Below are 8,418 nucleotides of genomic sequence, written 5' to 3' on the forward strand. Positions count from 1 at the left end.
GAGAGCATGAGAGGGAGGAGGGTCAGAGGGAGAAGCAGACTCCCTGCCGAGCAGGGAGCCCGATGCGGGACTCGATCCCGGGACTCCAGGATCATGACCTGAGCTGAAGGCAGTCGCTTAACCAACTGAGCCACCCAGGCGCCCAATAAAATCTTTTTTAAAAAAAGTTATATTTGGTTCTTTTTCAACTATGCCAGATCATTTTTTATAGTCTCTTGGTTCCCATTCATATTTTTTTCTCCTTTTATCTACATAAACATGTTAAACACATTTAATTTTTTATTATGTGTCTACTAATTCTAATAACTAAAGTTTCTGCAAGTCCGATATTGCAGTGTCTCATTTCTGCTGTTTCTATCTCACAGTGGCTTTCTCCTTGTGTGTGTTTTTTTGCTTTTTGTTTGTTTTTGCAATATTGTATTGAGAATTCTTATTCTTGGAAACTTGCCTGTGGTAATTCTTTAAAGTCTGGACTTAAAGTGCATTTCTGGGGTGCCTGGGTGGCTCAGTCAGTTAAGCGCCTGCCTTCAGCTCAGGTCATGATCCTGGAGTCCCGGGATCGAGTCCCGCATCGGGCTCCCTGCTCAGCGGGGAGTCTGCTTCTCCCTCTGCCCCTCCTCCAGCTCATACTCTCTCTCTTGCTACCTCTCTCAGATAAATAAAATCTTTAAAAAAATGAAGTGCATCTCTCTTGGTGGTTTTGTTTTGTTTTGTTTTGTTTTGCCACACAGGTACTATGAATTTCAGCCTCAAACTCATAGGTGGGTAGGGTTGTGTTAAGAATTCTCAAAGGAGGGGCGCCTGGGTGGCTCAGTTGTTAAGCATCTGCCTTCGGCTCAGGTCATGATCTCAGGGTCCTGGGATCAAGCCTACATGGGACTCTGAGCTCAGTGGGGAGTCTGCTTTCAGGATTCTCTCTCTCCCTCTCCCTCTGCCCCTACTCCCCCCCTCAAATAAATAAATAAATCTTAAAAAAAAAAATTCTCAGGGAGACTTTTTTTTTATTTTTGCTCCCTTCACCCAGACCCAAGGCTAAATAAAAGAAGCCTTTCACCCTCTTTGATTTCCACTCTGATGTAAATACTGAGCGTCCCACCTCTTGAGGGCCCCACTTTATATGCAGGTCTCCAACCCTAACCCTCTGCCATATTGTACAGGCTTTTTCTCCTGTGTCCTTCTGAGCCCAGAACCATCAACACAAGCCTCCAGGGCTGATTCTAGATCCAGGCCTTCTTTTCTTCTCTGGATTCTTGCTCTTTTGTCATTCTGGCTTTTGACAATATTTTACCTTTCTTCCAGCTCAGCCATGCTGTGTAGGTCTCTCCCCATATCCTGGCCTCCCCAGCAGGTAGCTGGAGCAACCCAGGGTTCCCAAAAACACGTTTCCCAAGAGACAGGATGGGGAAACTGCCAGTCCCCTTGAAGGCCAGGCCCCGAGTCAGAACAGCATCCCTTCTGTTTCATTGTATGGGTTAACGTGAGTCACAGGCACATCCCAGAACCAGGCAGAAGAGACCTCACAAGCACACGCCTACCAGGTGGTGTGGTTATTGAGGGTTACCACACATGGTCACGCTCCCCCTTATCTTGCCAGTGCTGAGGCTCTGCCCAGCCCTGGACTCCATCTGCTGAAATCCCTCTGCCACACCTGCCGGTTGGTCTCCCTTCCCTCCCACCTGGGAGCTGGGGGATGGGGGACAGAGCCTGCAGAGGTCTCCAGCCACATCCCCCAGACTTATAACCACTTGGCACTCTTTGTGAGGGAGAAAGGTGAATAACTCACCTTGCCACCCCCCGCCCCAGGTTTTACTACATCAAAGAGCCACAAAACAAGAACGGCTAGTACCCTAATTACAGACTCCAGTGGTAGAGCTGTCCCAGGCCTTCCACCTAGATCTTCCTGCTAGGATAACTAGAGGCAGGCTGTTCTAGTAGCAGCCTCTTCTTCCTCGCTCCTCTCCTACAGGGAGCCCCCTCAGGGGCTCACAGGATTCTCTGGAGCTGGGCTCCCATTGCTTCCCCCCAGTCTTCCCAAACAAGTCCATATTTGTAGAACACCCAATTCAGGACATGGTTTAGATTCCCCCCAACCCCACCCCACAGTTGGCAAGACTCTATAACTCCGGCCCCTCCCTGGGAATTGGGATGTTGTCATGCAGGGACCCCCACCCAACACTGCATCTTCTCTGAGCTTTTGCCGTGGAGCAGACAAGGTCTCCATTAACTACTATTATCTCTAAGTTGTGGACTTACAGGTGATTATTTTTTCACCTGTTACTTTTACCTTTTTCGATTTTCAAATTTCCAATAATGAGCATGCATTCCTTTCTATTATAGAAGGGGTATAATAAAAGCTTAAGGTCCATGGAACAGTGGTGTTCAGAAAGAATTAATGATGAGAAAGAATGATTATACTGTTTTAAACTATTACAAATAAGATGCAATTTTACATTATATATGTGGCATATATATTAAAAAAAAATAATAACAGGACAAATTGTCCCCTGGCAGTCTGTTTACCATGGAATGAGTGAAGCTGAAGCTCTGGGGCCCTCACTTACCCAGGCTGCTACCAAGACCCTGGCAGGGTGCTTCTAACACTGAATTCACAGGGTCATATGCTTTTGCAAATTTTGCAGAAGTGAAATATTTGAACTTGCTGTCTCTACTCTACCTCTCTTTCCCTCACATTCTAAGTGTTCCTGGAGGCACCACGGGCACTTTGGGATCTGGCTAAGGGGACGCTGCATTGCGTATATGTTTGCTTGAAGTTCAGTGGGGCATATGTAGGGGACCCACAATCCTCTCCATGTAGTTATGTGACTGCTAGTTGTCCCCGTGGGTGAATGCTTCCAGAAACACCTGTACCAACTCCCTTGGTGTAGGGACAAGGTCATGAACCAAACATGTCAGGGCTGGTCCTGAGAGGAGCACCTGTTGCCTGGTGTGGAGAGGCCTTTACATGGCCTTCCAGCTCCAGGGAGTGCTAGCCCTCGGGGGAGGGTGGGGAGTGCGGCACGGCCCCAGGCTCCGAAGTATCAGGGTAGCCCTGGGAGCTAGAAATGGTTGAGGCTTCACCCAAATACCTCCAATCTATGTGTCTGGATTCCAGGTTTTTTCAAGCAAGGCCCTACCCTTGACATAACAGACTCGTCTTGGTTGGGCAAGTTCACTAAGTGACTTTCAAGTTCAGCCCCTGGTCTTTGATGGTTTGGGCTTGAGCCCTGACTCCCCTCCTCCCACCGCAGGGGCTGGGGACTTCCCTGCACACAGCCATTGTATCCGTTGGCGTTCTAGCCTGCCTTTCAAGGGACTGTTAAACTTGTTCTCACCTCTTCATTGTCTTTCTGTAGATGTTGAGTATCAGTGGCTTGCAGCGGCGGCTCCCCAATCCCATCATCCTCCTTGTGCCTACTATTTTCTCCACGAAGTTCACCTGACATTGTACCCACCTGACATTGTTTTTTTTTTTTTTTAGATTTTATTTATTTATTTGAGACAGAGAGAATGAGAGAGACAGAGAGCACATGAGAGGGGGGAGGGTCAGAGGGAGAAGCAGGCTCCCCGCCGAGCAGGGAGCCCGATGTGGGACTCGATCCCGGGACTCCAGGATCATGACCTGAGCCGAAGGCAGTCGCTCAACCAACTGAGCCACCCAGGCGCCCCCCACCTGACATTGTACCCACCAGTGTATTCTCTTGCACTGATACACCCTCCCAGTCCACCACCAGCTAAAGTTTTCCTAATTGAATGTCTACCTTCTGTTAGGGGCTGTCTGTGCTCCACCCACCAATGGGGTAGCCACGGCCAGCCAGCTCCAAAACCACATCTAATCACCCGCTTTCTTGTGACCCCTCCCTGTTCCAACTGTCACAGGATGGGTTCTCCAGGAGCAGCCACTGCCCAGACAGTTGGAGGGAATCTATACAGCAAATCTATACTTGTGGAAGGAAGAAGAAGAAGCAGGACTGGGCGTGGAGAAGGCAAATCTTTACACAGGCCCAGCAAACTTCCGGCCACCCGATGGGAGTTCTGGACTAAGTGCAGTCTGCTAGAACGTCCGAGGTGAACTGGCCAAGCCTTTACGATCACCGGAAGCAGATATGGGTTGCCCCGTGGTAGGGATGACCTTGGGTGAGGTGGCAGGCACCCTGTAGGTGAGGCCAGCCCTGAAGATGCTGACGGGTGGATCTTGACCACACTTCCTACAACTGGGCAGCAAGCCCTTTCTTGAAAGGGGATCTGGGGCACGGGGTGGGGGTGGGGGTGTGCATCTCTGTGAGGGAGAAACAGGTTGTGAGGGTAGAGGGCCAGAAGCTAGTCTGCAAAAAAATCCTTCCAGCCAGTAAAAGTGTAAAAGGGTAAGCGGAGGAATGAGTTCTCCACAACGCCATATCAAAAATGGAAATTCTCTCCTGCGTGAATAGGCACAATGTGCCAGCTTATACAATTATGGACACATGACTCATTTTTGTTTTTATGGAAGTCCAGGGAAATAGAATGATCACAATTCCTCTGTACCCCTGGGTGAGGCATGAGCCCTGGTGGAACTCAAACATCTTGTGTCTTTGGATGAAGTTGCATATTTTATGCATCACTCCTGTTTTGGTTATCTGTGGCTGGGTAACAAATTACCCCAAAACTTAGTATCTTAAAACAGCAAATATTCGTTATCTCAGTTTTGGAAGGCCAGAAATTTGGGATTGACTTAGCTGGCTGCCTCTGGCTCAGGAAATATCATGAGGTTGGGTAAATAAAAATCTAAAAAAAAATTAAATCCCTGGTGCCAATAGGGAAAGATCCCCCCACACACACACACATACCTTTTCTTTCAGCATTTCCTTTAAAAAACCTGTAATCTCCAATCTTTTCTCTTTCAGATGTATATAAATCTTTTTAAAAGCTAAATAAATCTCTTGCCAGTTTTGCATCCTAGTCTTTCTTGGGGGGCTGTGGAGCCATCTCTTTGAAATGCAAACACCAAGGTGGATGGCACCTTGTCTCCCTGTCTCTGTGGGAGTTTAGCTTATGTGCCAGGCTCCAAGTTATAACTTTCTGCTTGTTGGAAAGATATGAGATGGGGCGTCTGGGTGGCTCAGTCGGTTAAGCGACTGACTCTTGATCTCAGGTCTTTTTTTTTTTTTTTTAAAGATTTTATTTATTTATTTGAGAGAGAGAGAGAAACAGCATGAGAGGGGATAGGGTCAGAGGGAGAAGCAGGCTCCCTGCTGAGCCGGGAGCCTGATGTGGGACTCGATCCCAGGACTCCGGGATCATGACCTGAGCCGAAGGCAGTCGCTTAACCAACTGAGCCACCCAGGCGCCCCTTGATCTCAGGTCTTTTATCTCAGGGTTGTGAGTTCAAGCCCAGCGTGGAGCCCACTTTAAAAAAAAAAAGATGGCAAGTTTTCTTTTTGCTTCTAGATAAAGACAACTCACATATGTGTAACGGCTTGTATCTACTTAGCTATACAAAAGGGTGACGTTTCTTTCTTTGAAATTTCTTTAGCAGACTGCCCATGACTCACGTCATAGTTTGGTTTGATACTTATCCAATATTAAAACTGTTTCATTCTTTTTTTACATTTTGAGCAGAGGTTTTAGTGTGTTGACAGGAGATTTTATTTATTTATTTATCTTAAGATTTTATTTTTTAAGTTATCTCCACACCCAACATGGGGCTCGAACTCACAACCCCGAGATCAAGAGTTGCATGCTCTACCGACTGAGCCAAACAGGCACCAGGAGATTTTTATTTTTAATTATATTTCCCCAACAGGTGCAGTGAAGACATCAGCTGAGGTTGCTTTCATCCAAACGCTGGGCTGGGGCTGGAATGCTGCTTCCAAGATGGTTTGATCACAAGGCTGTTGGCAGAAGGCCACATGTCCTTGATGGCTGTTCATAGGAAGACTCAGTTTCTTACCACGTGACTCTCCCCATACAGCAGCTTGAATGTCCTCACGGCCCACAGCTGGCTTCTCTTAGAGTGAATGATCTGACAGAACAAGGAGGACAAAAGAATACCTTTTGGGACATTGTCTCAGAAGGGACATGATATCACCTCTGCCATATTCTATTTTTTTTTTTAAGATTTATTTATTTATTTGAGAGAGAGCACGAGCACACATGAGCAGGGTGAGGCAGCAGGAGAGAGAGAATCCCAAGCAGATCTACCAAGCGCAGAGCCTGGGGCTCGATTCCAGGACCCTGAGATCATGACCTGAACCGAAACCAAGAGTCAGATACTTAAGCAACTGGGCCACCAGGTGCCCTGGCCATATTCTATTTATTAGAAGCAAGTCACTAAATCCAGCCCACATTCAAGGAGAGAGGCATTAAACTCCCCTCTTAAGGGAACCATCAAGTCATTTGTGGACATATTTCAAAATCATGAAATACAACAAGAAGTGCCAACAAGCTGGTTAATTAGCGTCACTAATTCAAAAAGTATCACATAAGTCCCTGCACAGGAAAAGTAGAAATGCCCCCAAATCTTGCAGCTTTTACCTGAAGTAACTTGAGGTTTTCCCAAATGTGACAACTGTCCTAAAAATTTCCCTGATATTATCCATGACCATTTGGGAAGATGAAAGAAACATTTCCAAACTATCATTTGAACTATTTTTGATTGACTGAAGTATTTTTCAATCAATTATGCTGGAGAAAAGATCATTTTCTATTCTCTCTACAGAAAATATTTTAAAATTATTGTCTGGGTCGGAGCAGGAGAAATGGGTGAAGGGGGTCAAAAGGTACAAATTTCCAATTATAAAATAAATAAGTCCTGGGAATGATATTTAAAGCACAGTGACTATCGTTAACAATACTGTATTGTACTTTTCAAAGTTGCTAAGCGAGTAGATCTTCAAAGTTCTCATCACAAGAAATAAAATTGTAACTCTGTATGGTGACGGATGTTAACTAGACTTATTGTAGTGATCATAACACATACAAATATTGAATCATTATGTTACATATCTGAAACCGATATAATGTTATATGTCAATTATATCTTAATACAAAATAGAAAAAAATTACAATGTTCTGCACTATTAAGTTTTAATCCCAACACACAGACACACATAAAAATCATTGGCATAAGAAGAGGTGTCCAAAGAGTATACACTGAAAAAAGGAGGTAAAGGGTATTACAGAATTGTACAAGGTCATTTATTAATAAAAATACTGTGATATTGTCAGGATTTTGTGCTGTTTGCCATATCTGTCAGCAGGGCTGAGTTCATGAGTGAGCGACCAATGCAGTTTCACAGGGACAGATGGACCCCACAATTAAGATTTAATGCTCTGTGGTCACTGTCTTCAAATTCTTAATAATTTTATCTTTGAATTTGTGTTTTGCTGGTGAGGTCCAATGAGACAATGGGACATACAGCGGGGACTTGGAGCCTTGGCTCCTGCATGGTTCCACTCTTGCCGCCTCCTTACCTCCTTAAGATGGGTTCTAGGCTGTCTGCTCCCCTGTGCCCTGGGTCCTCTCTGCTCCTGACAGTGACCACTGCCACGCTCCACTTAGGTAGGGGCCTGGGTGCAGGTATGGGTGGGTCCGGCTGGGTTGGAGTGGGTCTGGTTGAACTCTCGAGCCCTGTGTCCTCTCTGAGCAGGTGGCCATCCCACCGCTTAGTGGGTAACTCGGCCGGGGCAAGCCTGACCATCCCCTGATCCAGGCACCTCATCTGTCCTGGCACTAAGGTTCCAATACCCTTGAGGGTTGTCCTCTGCCTATGGGTTGTGCATGGAAAGGGGAGCTTCCTGGCTGGACCTCCCTGCCCCAGAAATATCAGCTGGTTAAGAGGGAACCAGCAGCCAGCCATCAGGCCCACGTGCACACTCCACTGGAATCTAGAGCAGACGTGCCTCATGGCACTAGCTCATCCAGTACCCCCATGCCCAAAGGAGTGCTCGCCGGCCTGCCCTGTGTCTGGGGAGACCGCCTCTTCATCCTTCCCCTCTTCCTGGGTCTGGCCTGTGTCCATCTCTAGGACAAGCCCTGAAATATGAATCGTGTTCTTTCAGCGATTAAGCATTGGACTTAAGTGTTCCGGTGTTTGCATTCAAAACTGACATGGCCCAATATAAAGACAATCTGTGAAACTCTTGATCATAATTTAAGACTTTTTCTTATTCACAGCATAAAATAGCAAACAGAAAACACCCCGAGACAGACTGCAAAAAGAAAAGAGAAAGCTTTGTACTTTCGCACTGTTAACCAGCCCTTTTTGTTCCTTCTTTTGAACTCGGGACCCCACGTTTTCTTTTCTTTTCTTTTTTTTTTTTTTAAGATTTGTTATTTTTTATTTGACAGAGAGAGGGAGAGTACAAGCAAGGGGATTGGCAGGCAGAGGGAGAGGGAGAAGCAGGCTCCCTGCTCAGCAGGGAGCCCGATGTGGGGCTCGA

This window comes from Leptonychotes weddellii, chromosome 5, assembly GCF_054177405.1.
Source record: "Leptonychotes weddellii isolate Sample4059 chromosome 5, ASM5417740v2, whole genome shotgun sequence".
NCBI classification, from domain to species: Eukaryota; Metazoa; Chordata; class Mammalia; order Carnivora; family Phocidae; genus Leptonychotes; species Leptonychotes weddellii.